The sequence below is a fragment of the Setaria viridis genome, chromosome 5, assembly GCF_005286985.2.
Source record: "Setaria viridis chromosome 5, Setaria_viridis_v4.0, whole genome shotgun sequence".
Classification (NCBI taxonomy): domain Eukaryota; kingdom Viridiplantae; phylum Streptophyta; class Magnoliopsida; order Poales; family Poaceae; genus Setaria; species Setaria viridis.
In genome coordinates this window covers 12,295,604-12,318,414 of record NC_048267.2, presented here as the reverse complement: position 1 = coordinate 12,318,414, position 22,811 = coordinate 12,295,604, and positions in this window count along the sequence as shown.

The following is a 22,811-nucleotide window of genomic DNA, read 5'->3' as shown; positions in this document are numbered from 1 at the left end:
CATATAAATGAAATATGAAGTATTATGCATGATACGAGAATAATACATTAAAACATAGTAAATATCATATGTAACATCAAGAAAATCTGCCACATTTCCTTCCCTAAGATCACAAAATATTTTGAAATATCGAGAATAATATTTGCAACAACAAATGACAATATTTGCAATATCAAAAAATTTGACTGATTTTCTTCTAAAAATCTGTCGGCGGATAAAAAAAGATGGAACAGCTCTAGTAAACGAGGCAGAAAAGATGATGACTTCTGTTCTGCAACAAGCAATGACAGCAGCAAACGGGTTAATGCCATACTCCTACGTGCTCATCTTCCTCAAGGAGCTGGAGGAACTCTTCCATTCGGGGGACGAGGCCTTCCGACGGCGGGTGCTTCTTGGCCACCCTGGCGAGACGCTTCATCCACTCCGTGTCCGGGTCGTACCTATGGAGCCTCCCCGCCCGATGGTACTCCTCCACCGTCATGTCGATGTATGCCTACGCGTCCGCGATCGCCGCCTGGACGAACTCCCGCTTCATCGCCTCCCACCGCTCCCGCGAAGTTCGATTCGTTCTCTCTAGAGGGCGAGCGGAGATGCTATGGGCCTTGGCCTTCCTCTTTACTTCTTCCGACGGAGGACGGTGCAGGTCCTCCTCGGCCCTGTCCCTCTCTGACCCTGCGTGCTCCATGCCTCTCGATCTGGCTTGAGATCTCGGTCACCGAATTCTCCAAGATATATCTTCTACCTCGTGCGTTGTTGGATCAATCTGTAGCTGCATCGTAACCTTTTTGTTTTCAACGGGCAGAACCGGAGTTGTATACGGATCAAGCACTGCTAATTGGATTGAGTTTCTTTTGGAAGTTGTTTAGATTGGTTATTAATAGGCTAATTCATCAAATTGTTTGGTTTGGTTTGGATTCCTCCTAAGAGGAAATAGTTTGGGAGTAGTTTAGAGTAGGTTGCATTGGTTTGATTCACAAAACAATTTAACGATCCGATTCTTGATGTGGGCCCACATATAAGTTTGTCGGTGCGGAATCTGGTCGACAAGTAAATATTAGTAGTTTTGTCGTACGTTAGATCGGTTATGGCCTAGCACGCAATGACACATGATTTATACTGGTTCGGGCAACGTGCCCTATGTTCAGTTCGAGGTCGGTCGATTGACTGTATTCCTGAGCCCAGGTGCTCGAAGTTTGTAGTGGGAGTAAGGCCCGGTCCTGCTCTGGTTCGAGTGGAGGAGAGTGACGTGGGCTTGAATGTGCGCTAAGTGTTGGAGAGAGTGTTCGAGTGCGTATGAGTGTCAGAGTGTCTTGAGAGAGCCAGAGAGTCTCCCTCCCCAAGGGAGAGAGAGCACACCTCCCTTTATAGTTCAAGGGGATGGCCTTACTAGTCTAAGAGAGGGAGAGAAAAGGTGCACGAGTGCTGCCTAATCTTGTCAGTGCCCACATCTCGGGTACGGGATGGCCATCGCCCTCCATCCCTGTTCATCTCATCTGGTCGCTCCATCATGACAGGTAGGTAGCATAGTGTTTGCTTGACATGGTGGGATGGCACTGTGCAGTGCGTGCGCAGGGTGTGGTGGGGTACGGTCTTCTGTATGGTAGTTTACTTGAGTGCCTCTCCTTATTCGTTTCACCTACTCCCCTAGCCTATACCAAGCGGGCGTCCCCGGTCGGCCCCGACCGTGTCGGTCGGGGGAGCGGTGTGAGTCGGTCCGGCATATCCCCAGTTGGGGGAGCTCGGTCGGAGTCGGACCGTGGTACCGACCGGGCCTCTTGGCTGGAGGCACCGGTCGGTGGCCGGATCATGGTCTCAGCCGGGCATTGCATATCTGGACCGGCCCAGGTGTGCATTATCGTTGCGCCTCTTGTTGGGCTATGCGTTGTGGAAAAGCGGACCCATTGGGGACCCCGGGTCTATGGACCCGTCAGCAGCCCTCGAGACCCTTTGTGGCTTTTTGAAGCCGTGAAAGGGCTTGTTGGATTTTGATTATTAGGTTGCTGCCCTGTTAGGAGGGACAAACGGGAGCGTCGTTCAGCTTTGTTTTGAGCTGCATGTGAACACTAGCTCTGGATTCCCGACGATAAGGATAAGCTTCGCGCGGATACCTTACCGTCGCCTTGTGCCTAGGTACGTTTACTGCGCAGTCATGGGCGCGTACTATAACGCTCCTAGATGGTAGCCGGTGGCCCGGCTACAAATAGGACTGCTTCTGCATCTGGAGTCCTCATGGCTTGAGTTATAGCGCTGGTTGGTTTGAGGCTTTTATTCTTCGCTAGGGGTAGCTTCGGCTATACTTCATGATGCCAGAAGACTTCTCGTAATGGGTGCTCAGATGCTCCTTCCCTTCGTAGTCTCTTTGGGTATGTCCAGGGGCCACGATGCTAGAAGAATTCTCGTAAGGAGAGAGCATTGTGCATCCCGACCGGGTCTTGTCCCAGTTGCTGCAAAGTGAGGAGAGAACTTTGTTCGAGCGCAGCTTTCTTACATGCGCTCTTTCTTCTCCTAACGCCCTGACACTTCTTGCTTTGAGGTGTAGAGCAGCCCCGAGGCTATTCACGCACGCTTTGCGTGATACTGTAAAAGCCTTTTTTTTAGCTTAATGAAAGCTTTCATTGTTATATGTTTCCTATGCCCATCGCGCCGTGGAGGCGGGTTGTCATTGGGACTTTGGCGTTTTCCCCCTTTGTTTGCGGTGCTGTGTAGGGTTGCTGAGTAGGATCAGGTGCCCATCCCTCGAGGAGAGGATTGGTGAAGGCTGCGGAGGCGCGCCGAGTAGATATTGGCGCCCAGCCCCCGAGGAAAGGACTGGCAAAGGCCGCGGAGGCGCGTCGAGTAGGTATAGGCACCTAGCCCCTAAGGAGAGGACTGGCGAAGGCCGCGGAGGCGCGTCGAGTAGGTATAGGTGCCTAGCCCCCGAGAAGAGGACTGGCGAAGACCGTGAAGGTGCGCCGAGCAGATATAGGTGCCCAGCCCCGGGGGGGGGGACTTTGCTGGTAGTCCGTCTTCTGTTAGGTTCGCGTGAGTGGACCCGGTGGGTCTAGCCCCCAAGCCTGTGGCTGACTGGGCAGTCGGTCTAAGGCTGAATCTTTCCAAGGTGGCGGACTCATGTGTTCCCACCGGTCAGTATGAGGCGATCCCTATTGCGGGTTGGGGTGTCCGTCTGTGCGTGTTCCTGACTGCGAACCGTGTCACCGATCAGATTCCCAAGTCGGGATCTGGCGGCTCGAGCCCCTGAGCCCCATTGGGCTCGGTCGGGGTCGCGTCTTTTCCTGCGTCACCCCGTCCGCGGTTTCCGCAACCGGAGGGGTTGAGCTGACGCCACTTGCCTCGATGGCTCGAGTGGTAGGCTCGATGAGCTCCTAACAGGCATGTCCGAGTGGAATCCAGGTCCATTGTTCGTGACGGGGTCGGCATAGCCCTCATGTGGTATTCCACTGCTCCTTGACCCGCCTCTCGGCAGATGCCCGAGCCGTCCGACCGACTCGGGCGGCCCGTTGGCCTCTCCTTGATGGAGATTCTATGGGCATGGCTCGTGGTCAAGATCGAACGAGAAGTTGAGATGACCCTGTCCGCTTCTGAGCGGGTCGGGCGGAGGCCGCTGGGGCTCATCTGCTTTTCCCCTAGCTCCGTTTGACGCGAGGCGGCCTTGAGTCCTTCGCGGACCAGCCTTCGAAGCTCGGTCGGCCGCGACTTGTTTCGATTAAGCCGGATATTGCTTTGTGACATGATGCAAAGCAATGTAATGCGATGATTGAATGTATGAATGAATGCATGCATGCATGAGATGGATGAATGAAATGAATGAGTGCTCTTGTATTGGGAAAGAGAACGGAGGGTCGGTAAAATTATCTCGGTCGGGTTTCTAGGCATCGCCCCTCCCACGATTTCCGCAACCGGAGGGGTTGAACCGACGCCACTTACCTCGACGGCTCGAGTGACAGGCTTGGGGAGCTCCTAACGGGGCATGCCCAAGTGGAATCCGGATCCGTCATTCATGACGGGGTCAACGTAGCCTTTGTGTGGTATTCCATTGCTCCTTACCTGTCTTTCGGCAAATGCTCGAGCCGTCCGACCAACTCGGGTGGCCCGTTGGCCTCTCCTCGATGGAGATTCTGACGGTGGACCCCTCCAAACCCTGCCTGGGAAGGTGGAGGGTCTTTTAAGTCGCGGTCATGCCCATTTTGCCTTTTACTGACTTGGCTTCTCGTGCAGCCTTGGAGTCGAACTTGGAGATGACCCGAGCAGCGGTCGGTCGGAGTAAGGAGGCGTTGGCCTGGTCCCTGGAGGAGCGAGCTGCCCTTGAGGGAGAGCTTGACCAACTCCACAACGTGGCGCAAGTGGTGGTTGTTGAGGTCCTCGAATCGGGCCCGAGCACCAACGCGCCCGCCATCCAGCTCGTGGAGATCCCGGATGAGGTTGAGGCGTTCATCTCCAAAGGCGTGTTCTACGGGGCGTCGAGGGTGCTGACGTCAGTGGCGACCCACCATCCAACCCTAAACTTCAAGGCCATCTGCGGAGGGTATGCTGATGGGTGGAGCACGGACGAGATCCAGGTGCTGGGGGAGAGCTTGGTGCCGCACACGCAGGCGGTCACCGAGCATACCACCCCGCAGTGGGTGACGGAGGCTCGCCGCTCAGAGGAGGCTGCAGGCGTGGGTCAGGAAGGCGTCGCCAATCCTGATGAAGCGGTGGAGACCGGGTCGGAGCAGAATGTCATCCCGACCACAACTGAGACGCCTTCGTCCACGCCAACCGCGTCGCCAGCCAACGCGACCGGGGGGCAGTCGTAGAATTTCATAGAAGTAGTTAGTTCTTTGTATTATGATGAATTTCGCGGGGGACTAAGAGTCCCCAAATGAACAATTTAAGTTTTTTGTGATCATATTAAACATGAAGGGGAGCTTGTCCCGCCCGTCCTCATTTTTGCCCTTAAGTAATTCTACTTCTTACCCTTTTTCTTTCAAACCTGCCCGTTGACCGTAGGCTGCAACTTTTTGAACCCGAGCATGGCTCGCGAGGCTAGCTGCTCGTAACCGTAGGTCATGGCGGGGTTTGGTCGGTCAGGAGGCTGAAGCGTAAGTTACTTAGGGTAGTCAGAAGAACGGGACACCCTTTCGTTCGGGCGCGGTGCGTGATTGCACGAAAGTAAGGAGGGGGTGGTACCATACCCCCGTGGAGCCCCGGAGCGACCCAGGCCGAGAGTGCTTGGGATGGGGCGCTATAGGAGAGTGTCGAATGAAAATGACTATTGAAAACCAAGTTAGGGAAAGAAACGATGTAATTGTTCAATGTTTCATGAGTTGGTGAGGTTGTTGCCGTTGTTGTCCTTCAGTGGGTAGGCGCCTGGTCAGATCACCTTGGCCATCGTGTACGGTCCTTCTTGTTCTTCTTGCCCTGATGTGCGGAGGGGCCCTTATCCTGGACCTCATGCTTGGCCTTGCCCTTGTCCCGACCGCTGTTGAAGACCACCCCGACCGCCTCCTCACCGGAGGCATGGTTTGTGGCGATGTCAAGCAGGTCACGGGTGGTACGGGGCTTCAAGCAGCTGAGCTTGTGGACTGGGGTCTTGCAAGTTGTTCCAGAGAGGAACGCACTGATGACGCGTCGATGACATCAGGAAGGGAGTTGGATTGCCTTGAGAACCTATGGATGTAATCCTGCAGGGACTCGTCGGGCTCCTGCTTGCAGCTCTTGAGGTCCCAAGAATTCCCAGAATAGATGTACATACCCTGAAAGTTCCCGACAAAGACCTTCTTGAGGCCCGCCCAGTCGTGGATGCTATTGGGCGGTAGGAATTCGAGCCATGCCCGAACAAACTTCTCTACGCAGATGGGGAGGTACTGGATGATGAAGTAATCATCATCCGCTCCGCTAGCTCGGCAGGTGAGCCGGAAGTCTTTGAGCCATACACTAGGGTTCATCTCCCCAGTGTACTTGGCGATGTTGGTGGGTGGTCGGAAGCACTGTGGAAATGGCAATTTCTTAATGTGGCGACCAAAGGCCCGTGGTCCCGGGCGGTTCGAGCTAGGACTCCGGTCGCCGTATCGGTCACTTGGTCGGCCGCCACGCCTAGGGTGCGTCTCCTCGTACTCCTCGGCAGGCCGGCTGGGGCCCACACCGCCAACGCTCGCCGCCACCCGGTGGACATCGACGTCATGTTGAGCCAGACGTCGGGTGTTGATGACGATGCTAGCGTCACGGTTCGGCCTGAGCCGCTTGCGGACATGCGATCGTGTTGGGATACGAGGTAGGCTACGCTAGCGCAAAACAAAATTTCTACCACGTATAACCAGGAAGAACTGCCGTATAAGGATCACGGGATTACCACTCGATGCACTACTGGTGCGGAAGATGTAGATATGCGTCGATGCAGTGAAGACGATCACGTAGTCGTACGTAGTCGATCGTAGTCGTACGTAGTTGATCACGTCACGTCCAGCAGCTCCTCAGCAGCTCGTCCACGTGCAGCAAGATCGCCTCCGGTGCCGCGGCTCGTCGTGGCTCGTCGGCGGCTCGTCCAAGTGCTGCAGGCGCAACACCTCCAAGGTATCCACACGTGCAGGGAGGAAGCGTCGCAAGTCGGACTGCTAGATCCGCGAGTTGCAACAGGCGAGGGCGTGGGAGGCGCGGCAGGTGTGTTTCGCCAAAAAGGTGTGTACCCTAGGGCGCCCCCACCCCTCTATTTATAGAGGTTCCTGACGGGCCTCTGGATCCGAGGCCCATTAGTACTTCTAAACCTAATCCAACTCGGATCTGATCCGAATTGGGCTTCCAGCCCCTTAAGTGTGTGACCCTATGGGTTCGGATACGTATAGACATGGCCCGAGTACTCCTACTCGGCCCAATAGTCGGTAGCGGCCTCTAGCAAGACGTGCCAACTCCTATACGCACACGAAGATCATATCAGACGAACCATCACAACATAATATACATGCTATTCCCTTTGCCTCACGATATTTGGTCTAGCTTCAAGCCGACCGCTCTTTCTCGATCCTGTGATTCGGAATCCCTTTGTAGGTTAACTCTTAACCGTACGTAGCATGGCCATGCATTTTCGGATCCGATCACTCGAGGGGCCCAGAGATATCACTCTCAATCAGAGAGGGGCAAATCCCATCTTGATTGACCATGTCTCATAGCATGCTTCTTGACAAACCCGAAAGCTACCTTTATAACTACCCTGTTACGGCGTAGCGTTTGATAGCCCCTAAGTAGGTCGATCCACATCTAGAATACATGCGACAATCTCAGGTCTAAGGACAAAGCGTATATGTTGTTTAAAGAGAGAACTACTTCTCGTGTTGGGTCAGTCCTAGCACATGTCTCCACATGTGTCCACATTATTAGTTCAACATCTCCATGTCCATGACTTGTGAAACATAGTCATCAACTAATACATGTGCTAGTCTAATATTCATGTGTGTCCTCACATGAACTCCGACTAGGGACAACTTTAGAATAACCATACAAGTAAAGAGTTTCACATACAATTCACATAATTGCAAATCAATTCAAGTAGCCTTTAATGGATATTCAATGAACACAATATACAAATCATGGATACAAATGGAATATCATCATCTCTATGATTGCCTCTAGGGCATACCTCCAACAGTCTCCCACTTGCACTAGAGTCAATCTAGAAGGTACCTAATACCCATAGCTCTTACATGCGCATCGTGCTTAGCCTGCGGGAGTGGTTTTATCAACGGATCAGAAATATTCAGATCCGTGTGTATTTTGCATATCTTGATCTCACCCTGGTTAACGAAGTCTCGAATGAGATGAAATCGCCGCATTACGTGTTTGTTCTTCTGGTGGTTCCTTGGCTCCTTTGCTTGCACAATTGCCCCATCATTATCACAGAAGAGATTCAATGGGCTGGACGCATTCGGGAACACACCAAGCTCAATGAGGAAATTACTTATCCAAACACCTTCCTTCGCGGCTTCCGAAGCCGCGATGTACTCGGCTTCTGTTGTAGAATCGGCCACCGTCTCCTGCTTGGAACTCTTCCAACTAACAGCACCACCATTCAGTGTGAACACAAATCCTGATTGTGAATTTGAATCATCTCTGTCGGTTTGGAAACTAGCATCGGTGTAACCTGTTACAACGAGCTCCTCCTCACCTCCATAGACGAGGAACATATCTTTAGTCCTTCTCGAGTACTTAAGAATGTTTTTCACCGCTGTCCAGTGACTCTCACCTGGATCAGATTGGTGTCTGCTTGTCATACTTAGCGCATATGAAACATCTGGGCGAGTACTTATCATTGCATACATGATAGATCCAATAGCCGAGGCATATGGCACTCTACTCATGCGATCCCGCTCATTAGCAGTCGAAGGACACTGAGTCTTGCTGAGATGTATGCCATGTGACATAGGCAAGAACCCTTTCTTTGCCTCTTCCATGCTGAACCGCTTCAACACTTTGTCAATGTAAGTATCTTGGCTTAAACCTATAAGCCTTCTCGATCTATCTCTATAGATCTTAATACCCAGAATATATGCCGCTTCCCCTAAGTCCTTCATCGAAAAACTATTTTTCAGTGAAGTCTTTACGGACTCAAGCATAGGAATGTTATTTCCAATCAGTAATATGTCATCCACATATAAGATTAGAAATACTACAGAGCTCCACTAACCTTCTTGTAAACACAAGACTCTTCTTCGTTCTTGGTGAAGTCAAACCCTTTGACCACTTCATCAAAATGAATGTTCCAACTCCTAGATGCTTGCTTCAATCCATAAATGGATCTCTGAAGCTTGCATACCTTTTCAGCATTTTTCGGATCGACAAAACCCTCGGGCTGTATCATATACACGTCCTCAGCTAGGTTTCCATTCAGGAAAGCTGTCTTGACATCCATCTGCCATATCTCATAATCGAAATATGCAGCTATAGCTAGAATAATCCGAATGGACTTAAGCATCACTACGGGCGAGAAGGTCTCGTCGTAGTCAACTCCTTGAACTTGTCGAAAACCTTTTGCGACAAGTCGTGCTTTATAGATGTGAACATTTCCATCCATGTCCTTTTTCTTCTTATAGATCCACTTGCACTCTATGGCTTTAACACCATCAGGCGGGTCAACCAAGTTCCAAACTTGATTGTCTCCCATGGACTCTATTTCGGATTGCATGGCACTCTGCCATTTTTCGGAGTCTGGGTCCATCATTGCTTCTGTATATGTCGCAGGCTCATCATTGTCCAACAATAATATTTCCCGCATTTCGCGGAGCCTTGCCAACCTTCGTGGTTGTGGCGGTGCTTCTCTTGCCATGGGTATCTCAACTTGTTCTGCTACGTTAGCATCACTCATTCATTCTTGCCCGATCGGCTCATCTTGAACTTCTTCAAGATGCACTGTCTTTCCACTCTTTTCTCCTTTGAGAAACTCTTTCTCTAGGAAAACCCCGTTCCGAGCGACAAACACTTTGCCTTCTGATCGGTTGTAGAAATAATATCCCAAAGTTTCCTTTGGATATCCCACGAAAATGCACTTATCCGACTTGGGTGTGATCTTGTCCGACTGAAGTCGCTTGACGAAGACTTCACATCCCCAAATCTTTAGAAAAGACAAACTAGGAACCTTTCCAGTCCATATCTCATATGGTGTCTTAACTACGGATTTAGATGGTACCCTATTAAGTGTGAAAGCTGCTGTTTCTAGAGCGTATCCCCAAAATGACAACGGTAGGTCCGACTGGCTCATCATTGATCGAACCATGTCTAACAAAGTTCGATTACGTCGCTCGGACACACCGTTTCTCTGAGGTGTTCCAGGCGGCGTAAGTTGTGGAACAATTCCGCAACTCTTTAGATGATTGCTAAACTCGTGGCTCAAATACTCGCCTCCACGATCAGATCGTAAGGCCTTAATTTTCTTGCCACGCTGATTTTCAACTTCATTCTGAAATTCCTTGAACTTTTCAAAGGTTTCAGACTTGTGCCTCATCAAGTAGACATAGCCATATCTACTAAAATCATTAGTGAAAGTTATGAAGTATTGGAATCCTCCTCTAGCCGTCGTGCTCATTGGTCCGCATACATCACTATGTACGAGTTCCAACAAGTCTACTGCTCTCTCAGGAAATCCTGTGAAAGGCGTCTTGGTCATCTTGCCTAGCAAGCAAGCCTCACATGTCTCGTATGATTCAAAATCAAACGAAGTTAGAAGTCCATCAGAATGGAGCTTCTTCATGCGCTTTTCACTTATATGACCCAAACGATAATGCCACAAGTAGGTAGGACTCAAATCATTAGGCCGAGGCCTTTTAGCACTTACATTACAGACAGGTGAACCATCAAGATTTAAAACAAATAATCCATTCACAATGGGTGCAAAAGCCATAAACATATTATTCTTAGAGATCACACAACCATTGTTTTCACTCGCAAATGAATAACCATTCTTCATCAAGCATGAAGGAGACAAAATGTTTCGACTTAAACTAGGAACAAAATAACAATTATTCAACTCCATAATAAATCCTGACGGGAGGTGGAGTTGCATCGTCCCGACGGTCAACGCAGCAACTCTTGCATTATTGCCCACGCGGAAATCAACTTCTCCTCTTTCCACGCTTCTACTTCTTATCATTCCCTGCATCGAATTGCAAATATGAGCAACCGATCCGGTATCAAATACCCAAGAATTAATAATTGTATCAGCGAGAAATATGTTGTCTATAACATTAACAACAAGCGTACCTGAGGTAGAAGTACTCTTACTTCAGCCATTCTTCAAGGAAGCTAGGTACTGCTTGCAGTTTCTCTTCCAGTGACCAAGTTCATGACAGTAAAAGCACTCTTTATCTGGAGCAGGTCCAGGTCCAGCTTTAACCTTGGGCGCTGGGTTTGGCTTGGACGTTCCAGCCTTGCCCTTCTTCTTCCAAGAATTGCCCTTCTTCTTAAAGCTAGGCTTGTTCTGTATAGCCATCACATGGCTAGTACTAGCGCTTTTCTTGATGTCAGCGTCTGCTGTTTTAAGCATGCCACACAGCTCATTCAGACCCTTCTCCATCCCATGCATATGGTAGTTCGAGATGAAGTTCCCATAGCTAGGCGGAAGAGACGAAAGAATAAAATCAGTGGCCAACTCTTGGCCCAGTGGGAAGCCTAGCTTCTCCAACCGTTGAGTGTAACCAACCATCTTGATTACGTGTGGTCCTACTGCTGCGCCTTCTGCTAGCTTGCTCTCAACAAAAGCCTTAGACACATTGAACCTTTCAGTCCTGGCCTGTGTTTGGAACATGTTTCTAAGCGCCACGATCATATCGTGCGCCTCATGGTTTGTTTCGAACTGCATCTGCAGCTCGGGTTCCATGCAAGCAAGCATAAGGCAGCTTACTTCGAGGTTAGCATCACATGCTTTCTTGTAAGCATTCTTAGCAGCAGCGGGTGCATCATCAGCAGGTTCTTCTGGTAGTGGGTTGTCTAGAACATCTTCCTTTTTTCTCAGCCCTGAGAACGATTCTCAGGTTACGGATCCAATCCGAGTAATTTGTTCCATTCAACTTGTCCTTCTCAAGGACCGAACGCAAAGCAAACGGTGTAGTGCTGCTAGGTGCCATTTAATCTACAACAAAGTAATGCAAAATACACTAAGACAAACGTATCCATGATAGAGCAAATCACATTAAACTATTTTAACAGAATCTACTCCCACTAAAATCAATATCCCTCTATTGAAACTTAGTGATTCAGGATCCACAACTAACAAGTCCACTAGTGAGCTTTAGCATCACCGCTAGCAAACAAGGTAGATCGGTAAGCAACTTTTGCTAATCATATCACATATGACTCCTGTTGTCGGGTGACATCTCTATGTCTCGGCGCCCAACATTTATGCCCCAAGGTCCTTAACCGTTAAGATAACCTTGTTAAGCAAACCAACCCTTATGCGTGTAAGTGTCCGACACAAACCCGTCTAGTCAAGGAAAACTAGTGGCACCCTAATTTCATAGACCCACCACTAATTGTACAAGACATGGGACGGTGCAAGTTTTAGTTGGGAGGGCATACTAACTTAAACTTTGTGAGGGATCGTTCTACTTCTAACATCACAGCATGCAGAAAGTAAAACATAAACAGAATAGCATTCACACAGTTGTGACACAGTATGACCCGTTTTTCTTATGGTGATCTCCATCTACATAGAAGCTGTTCACCATGGTGATCTCCATCTCCATGTTCCATGTGCGCCATCCTTCTGATGATGAGTCCTCCAAGAACTTAGAACATGCTATTACACCTAATAGCTAGTAAAGAAGCTAGTAATGAAAATTACATAGTTGCTTGGATCATCACAGATTGGTATGCAGACCATTAAATACAATAAAGTGACAACACATATGGCTCCTGCCGTGTTGCCGTACGCGCGACACGCAGGTCACGAATGAGTTACACACATGCATCACATACACAAGGGGGCCATACTAATCACAAGATACATACATACATCCTGCAAAACAGAGTTAGGCGCCCTAACGTTCCAAACTTCGGATGCCCGAAACTCCATCTTCCAAGCCGAATTTGGGAAATCTAATCTCGCCGAAAACGGCGAAGCGGTTGAACTTCATGTGTAACTTTTTCTATAGATCAATTTTCATATAAAATTCGCCCCGATCCGAGATCGTACCGAAAAGTTACGGCTGATTTACCGAAGCATACGCATACGGCAAAAATCCCGACCCCGGCAGTAGATCTCATCTACCATTGCACATCTAATGCGCCTGGCGTATGACCCTGGATTTCGATTCGACCAATCATATTGATCTTCGCTCACTGCAACTGGTTTTACGTGTATCACTTAACTCCGATGGCGGAAACCGACCGGTAGGAGTATGTCGTTACACTACCATTGCAGCAAGGGCACGAAAACAGGACATAGATCAAACGGAAAACTCACATATCTCCATATGCACACATCCCGAATCCAAAACTAAGCAGCTACGGCTCTGATACCACTGTTGGGATACGAGGTAGGCTACGCTAGCGCAAAACAAAATTTCTACCGCGTATAACCAGGAAGAACTGCCGTATAAGGATCACGGGATTACCACTCGACGCACTACTGGTGCGGAAGATGTAGATATGCGTCGATGCAGTGAAGACGATCACGTAGTCGTACGTAGTCGATCGTAGTCGTACGTAGTCGATCACGTCACGTCCAGCAGCTCCTCAGCAGCTCGTCCACGTGCAGCAAGATCGCCTCCGGTGCCGCGGCTCGTCGTGGCTCGTCGGCGGCTCGTCGTGGCTCGTCGGCGGCTCGTCCAAGTGCTGCAGGCGCAACACCTCCAAGGTATCCACACGTGCAGGGAGGAAGCGTCGCAAGTCGGACTGCTAGATCCGCGAGTTGCAACAGGCGAGGGCGTGGGAGGCGCGGCAGGTGTGTTTCGCCAAAAAGGTGTGTACCCTAGGGCGCCCCCACCCCTCTATTTATAGAGGTTCCTGACGGGCCTCTGGATCCGAGGCCCATTAGTACTTCTAAACCTAATCCAACTCGGATCTGATCCGAATTGGGCTTCCAGCCCCTTAAGTGTGTGACCCTATGGGTTCGGATACGTATAGACATGGCCCGAGTACTCCTACTCGGCCCAATAGTCGGTAGCGGCCTCTAGCAAGACGTGCCAACTCCTATACGCACACGAAGATCATATCAGACGAACCATCACAACATAATATACATGCTATTCCCTTTGCCTCACGATATTTGGTCTAGCTTCAAGCCGACCGCTCTTTCTCGATCCTGTGATTCGGAATCCCTTTGTAGGTTAACTCTTAACCGTACGTAGCATGGCCATGCATTTTCGGATCCGATCACTCGAGGGGCCCAGAGATATCACTCTCAATCAGAGAGGGGCAAATCCCATCTTGATTGACCATGTCTCATAGCATGCTTCTTGACAAACCCGAAAGCTACCTTTATAACTACCCTGTTACGGCGTAGCGTTTGATAGCCCCTAAGTAGGTCGATCCACATCTAGAATACATGCGACAATCTCAGGTCTAAGGACAAAGCGTATATGTTGTTTAAAGAGAGAACTACTTCTCGTGTTGGGTCAGTCCTAGCACATGTCTCCACATGTGTCCACATTATTAGTTCAACATCTCCATGTCCATGACTTGTGAAACATAGTCATCAACTAATACATGTGCTAGTCTAATATTCATGTGTGTCCTCACATGAACTCCGACTAGGGACAACTTTAGAATAACCATACAAGTAAAGAGTTTCACATACAATTCACATAATTGCAAATCAATTCAAGTAGCCTTTAATGGATATTCAATGAACACAATATACAAATCATGGATACAAATGGAATATCATCATTTCTATGATTGCCTCTAGGGCATACCTCCAACAGATCGGTCGTGGAGCAGGTGCCGAGTCGGGTTGCGGCACAACCGCGACGCCCTGCTCTGCTCGAGGTGGCTGCTGTGGTGGGTGGACAGAGCGATTCGACTGGTGCAGCCCCAACACCCCGGTCGGGCAAGGGGCCGCATGCCGCTGTCGTGACGCGGACCTCTCCGCCTGCTGGACAGCGGCGGTCTTCACCAGTGCCCGAAGGTTCCGGTGGATCACTTGCTCCTGGGGGTCGGCGGGCTTAGGGAGGCTGCGCAGTAGCATCACCACGGCAGTGGTGTTCTGGCCCGCCCGAGCGAACTAAGGGGGATTGTCTCCCCCCGGCGAGGATGTTGTGCTGGATTTGGCGGAAGCAGCCTCGAGCGCCGCTTGCCAGGTTGCACGTGTGCGGCTCAGAGCTCTGCGCTGGGTGCGCTGGCGCAGGTGTTTGTTAGCTCTGTTGCCGTTGTTGCGGCTCGTCGCTGCAGTCCTGTGCGCGTGCCAAGGCCTCCGCATGATGGTCTGGGGGGGTGTGAGTCTGCCGGGCCCCCACCACCTCCAATGGCTGTCCCGGGGCATCCGCCATGGCGCACTCCTGGGACTGGGGATGACTAGGTGCCATAAAGTCGCTGATGCTGGAGCCGTCGCTCTCGACCTCTTCATCGCAGAGGTCATGGAAGGAGGCGGGGGCATAGCCCACCATCCCCACAAACTCGGACGTGAGAGGGGGTGGCGTTATGGCCCTCCGAAGCCCCTGTGCATCCGCGTCCACGGGGGACGCGAGGCCGTAGGGAAACCGACCATGTGGCGAGCACGGCGGAGACATGGGGTCCCTACGGAGAGCTGGCGGAAAGTGTTGAACAGTGAATATTGGATGATGTCTATGTCACTCACCGTGGGGTTCGAGCCCATGTGGACTCGAGGTGGAGCGCAAGAGCCTCGACGTCGATGTCGTCTAGTGGCTCGGGATCCGTGGAGGGCGCTCCTCCTCCTGGGGATGCTGGGGCGGGCGCCTCCTCACGGAGGCAAAGTACACCGAGCTGGTCGGCGACGAAGTCCAAGCTCCCGAAGCGGAAAGTCTGGGATGACGTGAAGAAGGGTGGAACCCACATCCCCCCGAGCGGGGGCGCGGGAAACTCCAGCGAGCTGAAGCGAATCGTATCGCTCGAGCTCGCCATGCCAAAAGCGGCAGGAAGGGGCCATCCGATGACCGAAGACGCGAATGCGCGGCGTTCTCCCCACGGACGGCGCCAACTGTCAGTGTGGAATCTGGCCGACAAGTAAATGTTAGTAGTTTTTCTGTGCGTTAGATCGGACATGGCCTAGCACGCAATGACACAGGATTTATACTTGCTCAGGCAATGTGCCCTACGTCCAGTTCAAGGTCGGTTGTCGACTCTATTCCTGAGCCCAGGTGATCGAAGTTTGCAGTGGGGGTACAAATGGGTGAGGGATGAGAAGGGGGTGTCCGAGACCCGGTCGTGCTCTGGTCCGAGTGGAGGAGGGTGACGGGGGCTTGAACGTGTGCTAAGTGTTGGAGAGAGTGTTCAAGTGCGTATGAGCGTCGGAGTGTGTCGAGAGAACTAGAGAGTCTCCCCGCGAGGGAGAGAGAGCGCGCCCCCTTTATAGTTCAAGGGGACGGCCTTACAAGTTAGAGAGAGGGAGAGAAAAGGTGCACGGGCGTGCCTAATCTTGCCAGTGCCCACATCATCTAGTACGGGATGGCTGTCGCCCTCCATTCCTGTTCATCTCGTACGGTCGCTCCGTCATGACAGGTAGGTAGCATAGTGTCCGCCTGACATGGCGGGGCGACAGTATGCAGTGCGTGCGTAGGGCGTGGCAGGGTACGGTCTTCTGTATGGTAGTTGACTTGAGTGCCTTTCCTTATCCGTTTCACCTACTCCCCGGGTGCATACCGAGCGGGTGTCCCCAGTCGGTCGTCCCGGTCGGTCCCGACCGTGTCGGTCGGGGGATCGGTGTGAGTCGGTCCGGCGTATCCCCGGTCGGGGGAGCTCGGTCGGAGTCGGACTGTGGTCCTGGCCCCGACCAGAAGGCCTGATCGGGGTGCTGACTGTTCCTCCTGGCCGGAGGCGCCGGTTGGTGGCCGGATCACGGTCTCGGCCTAGCGTTGCATATCTGGACCAGCCTAGGCGTGCATTATCGCTTCGCCTCTCGTTGGACCAGGCGTTGTGGAAAAGCAGATCCATTGGAGACCCCAGGTCTATGTTCCCTTCAAAGTCCAATTATACTATTTTGCACAAAGTAGAGGACATTTAAACTGAGTTATAGCCAACAAATTTTGATCAATTTCACTAAAATTTTAAAGTGTGAACGCGAGGTTTTAATTATAGGGTTCGGCTTTTGACCCGGGATCTACATGTATGTTTAGCCATACTATTTTACACAAAGTAGTGGGCAGTCAAATTGAGTCATCTCCAACAAACTTTGATGAATTTTGCTAAAATTTTAAGGTGTGAACGCGAGGTTTTAATTCTAGGATGTGGCTCTTAACGCGGGGCCCAAATGTATATTTAGCCATACTATTTAACACAAAGTAGCGGGTAGTCAAACTTTGTCATCTCCAACAAATTTCGATCAATTTCGTTAAAATTTTAAGGTGTGAACACGACATTTTAGTTTTAGAGTCCAGCTCTTGACGCAGGACCCACACGTCGGACTCACATTTATTTCAAATATATACGAGTTTTTTTTATATGAGCCCATAAGTTTATATAGCAAACTATAGTTTTTTATAGCAAACCCATAGGTTGTATCAACTAATAGGTGAATTGGCTTGGGTTTAGATAATATAAATATGGGGTGAGTTGGGTTCAAAAAATAAATTAACTTGATGTGGATTGGGTGGATTAGAGTTGGATTACAATCCAATTAGCGAGCCTATACGGATGCGTCTGCTCTAACGGTAATACGATATACAATCAGAGTTGTAGATGAATCTTGGACCTCTGCGTGCCCTTGCTTTGCCACTGATTTCTTCACCGACATACGTGTATACGAGAACGGCAGGCCATGGACATGGAGTCCTTGCATGGTGTTGTTAGCAAGCAGTTTCACACGTCCTGCGGCTCTCCTTGAATGTAGCTAGATTAGTTAGCTCCATGACCGTGATGTACTTGTACAAAAGACGTAAGCCTCTGATGAATACGATTGAGTTGTCCTCATTCTTCTCACCTCCGCTTACATGGTATCAGAGCCTCTGGTAACATCACTTCCCTCTCTCCCAACTCTTCCTCAACACGAATCGTTGTCGGTAATGGCACCTCTCTCCCAATTACCCACACTGGTTCTTCCTCTCTACCCACTACCTCCAATCCTCTCTTCCTGAACAATGTTCTTGTCTCTCCCTCACTCATCAAGAACCTTATTTCAGTTCGTGCTCTTACACGTGACAATCCTATCACAGTTGAATTTGACGATTGTGGTTTCTCTATTAAGGATCGGCACACCCAGGCGGTGATTCTCCGTAGTAACAGCGAGGGCGATCTCTATCCACTGCACCCGGCAACCCTTGCATCCAACCACTGCCTCGCCACCGTCTCTGCAGACTTGTGGCACCAGCGACTTGGCCACCCCGGGAACGAATCCTTCCGTCGTCTTCTTCAGTCTTTTGATTTCAATTGTAATAAGGAGCCCTCACATACTTGTCATGCTTGCCGTACAGGCAAACATGTCCGTCTTCCATGTCATTCATCTACTCCTAAAACTACAGTTCCTTTTGAATTGATTCACTGTGATGTTTGGACCTCGCCTGTCTTAAGCTTTACTGGATTTCAGTACTATCTTGTTCTGCTAGATGATTTCACACACTTCGTCTGGACTTTCCCCCTGCGCCACAAATCTGACGTTGCCCAACATATCATGTCTTTTCATGCTTATGCTTGTACGCAGTTCAATAGCTCCATTTGCGCTTTCCAAACAGACAATGGACGCGAGTTTGACAACTCTGTCCTTCGTCGATTCTACTCCACGCACGGCGTTCTTCTCAGGCTCTCCTGCCCCTACACTTCTCAGCAGAACGGCAAAGCTGAACGGATCCTGCGCACTTTAAATGAGGGCGTTCGTGCATTGCTTCTTCACGCTGCTCTTCCTCCCGTCTTCTAGGTCGAAGCTCTCCACACCTCGACCTATCTTCTAAATTGCAAACCCTGCAAACCCTGATCACTGTCCATGCCATTTTCCCTACTCTACCACACTGATCCCGACTACATGTCACTAAGGGTTTTCGGTTGCCTGTGTTACCCAAACACCCAAGCCACAATCTCTAATAAACTCTCACCGCGCTCTGCAGCTTGTGTGTTCATTGGTTACTCGCAGGATCACCGTGGATACCGGTGTTACAACATGTCGACGCGGAAAGTGCTCACCTCCCGGCACGTCTACTTCGACGAAGCAGTCTTCCCCTTTCGATCGGGCACTGCCACAAACTCTCCAGCATCCTGTGCGTACGATCCGTGGCGTCCGAATCTTCACGCAACACAAGATGAGCCACCTCCACAAGCGTCACCAACAGCGCCAGGTGCACACGGCTCTTTGTCCACTTCGCCACAACCCCCCTCGCCAGTGCACGGTGCGCACGGCTCCCCGTCGGCTTCACCACGAACACCGTCGCCAAGGCCCACCTCGTCGCTACCAAATCCGGCGCCCAGTACATCGTCATCGACACCAGATCCTGTGGCTCCTATCTCGTCACTAGCCCCGGCCGCCCCTCAAGCCACTCACCCCATGGTGACCAGGGCGCATGTGGGGACGTTCAAGCCCAACCCCCGCTATGCCGCGACAGCAACCACGACGACCATCTCGCCCATCCCGCGCACGGTGAATCAGGCACTCAAGGATCCCAACTGGAACAAGGCGATGCAGTCCGAGTTTGATGCCTTGCTTGCCAATAACACGTGGAAGCTCGTTCCCCGTCCCCATGGTGCTCACATAGTCAGCGGCAAGTGGATCTTCCGTCACAAATTCAAAGAAGATGGAAGCTTTGACCGGTACAAGGCACGTTGGGTCGTCCGCGGCTTCACCCAACGCGCCGGCATCGACTACGGTGAGACGTACTGCCCGGTCGTCAAACCAGCCACAGTGCGCACGGTGCTCGCTCTCGCCGCGCAGCGCCAATGGCCAGTTCACCAGCTCGACGTCAACAACGCCTTTCTTCACGGTGTCCTCGACGAACAGGTCTACGCTCGACAACCCGCCGGCTTCACTGACAACCAGAACCTGGTGAGCCGCCTCTCCAAGAGCCTCTACGGCTTGAAGCAGGCGCCCAGGGCCTGGTACCTACGGCTGGCGACATTCCTCGGCTCGATGGGATTCCGGGCCACACGCTCTGACAACTCCCTCTTCGTTCTGCGCCGCAACAAGGAGTCTGTGTACCTTCTCCTCTACGTGGATGACATCGTGCTCACAGCCTCTTCCAGCGAGCTGCTGCGCTGGGTCGTGAGCACCATCAACGCCGAGTTCAAGCTCAAAGACATGGGGGCCGTCCACTACTTCCTCGGCATCCAGGTTCAGCGCAACGCCGATGGATTCTTCCTCCAACAACAGCAGTACGCCCTCGACTTGCTTGATCGCGCCGGTATGACAGACTGCCAGCCCTGCGACACACCCGTCGACACCGCCGGCAAGCTCTCCAGCGACGCTGGCTCCCCTCTGTCAACTGCGGATGCCTCAGACTACCGAAGCCTCGTCTACCGATGCCATCCAGCAAGCATGTCTTCACATGCACGCCCCCACAACGGCGCACCAAGGCCTCGTCAAGCGAATTCTCCGCTACGTCCGTGGCACCACGGCGCTCGGGCTTCATCTCCGGCACAGCAACAACTCCGACCTCGTCGCCTACTCTGATGTAGACTGGGCCGGATGCCCTGACACCCGGCGCTCGACCTCAGGATTCTGCGTGTTCATGGGGGACTCCCTCCTCTCGTGGTCGTCAAAACGACAAACCACGGTCTCCCGATCAAGCGCCGAAGTTGAATACCGCGGCGTTGCAAACGCTGTGGCTGAGGGCACATGGCTCCGGCAGCTCCTCAGCGAGCTCGGCTGCCCACTGATCAAGGCCACGATCGTCTTCTGCGACAATATCTCCGCCTGCTACATGAGCTTCAACCCAGTGCACCATAAACGCACCAAGCACATTGAGCTCGATGTGCACTTCGTCCGGGAAAAGGTCGCTGTTGGCCAATGCCAAGTTCTTCAAGTACCCACGACACAGCAGCTCGCCGACGTGATGACTAAGGGCCTACCGATGGCAAGCTTCAGAGAGTTTCGAGACAGTCTGTGCGTCGCCGGCAACGACGCTCACACTGCGGGGGGGGGGGGGGGGGGTGTTAGCAAGCAGTTTCACACGTCCTGCGGCTCTCCTTGAATGTAGCTAGATTAGTTAGCTCCATGACCGTGATGTACTTGTACAAAAGGCGTAAGCCTCTGATGAATACGATTGAGTTGTCCTCATTCTTCTCACCTCCGCTTACAGGTGTGAACCACCGAACCATACATTATTGGCAGGCAATGCGGTGGTGCATGTGGGCGAGAATCAACTTTGCGATGGCATAAGACATAGTAGATCATCTTTCATTTACATTTTTTTTATTGATTTTTGGTTGGTATCCTCATTCAAAGTGCTTATACGGTTGTACCAGAGATCAGGTTTGTACACTCTAGGAGTCTGGGCACCTGTAGCAGAGCCTGCTGACTGCTGTTCCAAAGATGAATCAATGATCGAGTGCTATTGTTGTATCTTGTATGCTAATGGAGTTGTCATATTAAATGTTAGATTAAGAGCCAACAACTCGTTTGGTGACTGAAAATGCTGAATAAAAATTCTCAATGTCTTGCATAACTTGCGACGCCTCCATCTAAGTTTTCTACTAATTGTAACCATCTCGATCGGCCATCAAAGGGCCAGGACTTTGCCAGTTCACTCAAATTAAGGTGGGGACTTCAGTCCAGAATTCTACTGATCCGGTTGATGGATCCCGTCGTCCTGCTCGTCCTCTTCGATGAGCTTGAGGTACTCGCTAATCTCGGGGATGAAGCGGTCAGGCGGCGGCCACCTCCTGGCGATCCTGGAGATGCGCTTCTGCCGCTCCTTGTCAAGATCATACCTATGGAGCTTCCCCGCCCGGAGGTACTCTTCCTCCACCTCATCCTCTGTCATGGCGATGTACGCTTCCGCGTCCGCGATCATCTGCCACGTGAACAAGAGCACCTCCGTGTACCTCTGCTCCCGCGGCATCAGCTCATGCAACCTCTTCCCCGCCGGAGCCGACTTGCTACAGCGCTGCGCCTGCTTTCCCACGGCGGTGACGGCGGCTTGGCCACGCTCGTCCGCATCGCTTCCTGGTTCCATCGTCGATCTGCCTCTCTCTCGAAGCTCGATTCGGTGTTGCACTTGCATCTAAAGACTCCTGCCTAGACCTCCCACCCTGCTTCTCGGACACGAGACAATATCGAAGAGCCGACTTTGCCTCCGACTCGTGATCGAGACCGAATTCGCTTCATCGTGTTCATGTACGGTACGCCATGCACGCACGCAGGAGCGGATCTGGGCCCCGAGCTGCCCGAGCTGCAGCCCGGGGCAAGGCCCACAAGCAGTGGGAAGCTGTAACAACCAAGTGTTAAAAAGGTTTAAGAATGGTCATTTTGAGGTTGAGGACAAAATTTGGGTGCTAAGAGAGTTTATTGGCAAAAGTCAACTTTAAGTCAAATGTCGATAAAAATGCCAAATTGAGATTCAAATTTAGAAAAAGATGACAAATGCGTGGATTTGGACTTTATGGACAATTGGAACTTAAAGAGACCATTTGAGAAGCAAATGGACCTTAAATTGTCCAAAAATCAAAATGGAGGATGCTCCTGTTCACTAACTGAAAATAGGAATGATTGCCTCTAGAAAAACAGTTCTAAAAGAAACGAATTTTGATTCAAGAGATTTTGAAGAAATCCTATGTGATCTTTTGGTTTTATAGGCAAAATGGAACTTTTATATCAAGCTTAGCATGATCTCCAAGTTTGGCATGAAATAATTGGCATTTGAAGTGTTAAGTGGAAATTCAAGATTTAATTGGAGTAGGGGGTGCTGTTCTGTTAAGAAGTACAGAGTGCAAATTCAGTTCAGTGAAAAGCAAGAAATGGCAGTTAGCTTCAAAGCTAGATTTGGAAGAGAAAAAGAAGGATTTGACTTTTGAGATGAATAAGAGAAATGTAGAGAAATAGGTTCTCTACAACTTCTATTAAGGAAGTTTTGAGAGTTTAAGTGAAAAAAATGGAATAAACACAATCTGAACCTTCAGCTCAGAAAAATTGACAGTTCTGTCAATACTGGAGGAATGAACAGTAACAGTTGGTTTTGGAAGCAAATTTCGAACCCTTAGAGTCAAAATCAGCAGAAACTCCGAATGTATCAAAGATAGTCACAGACATTTCCTACAAC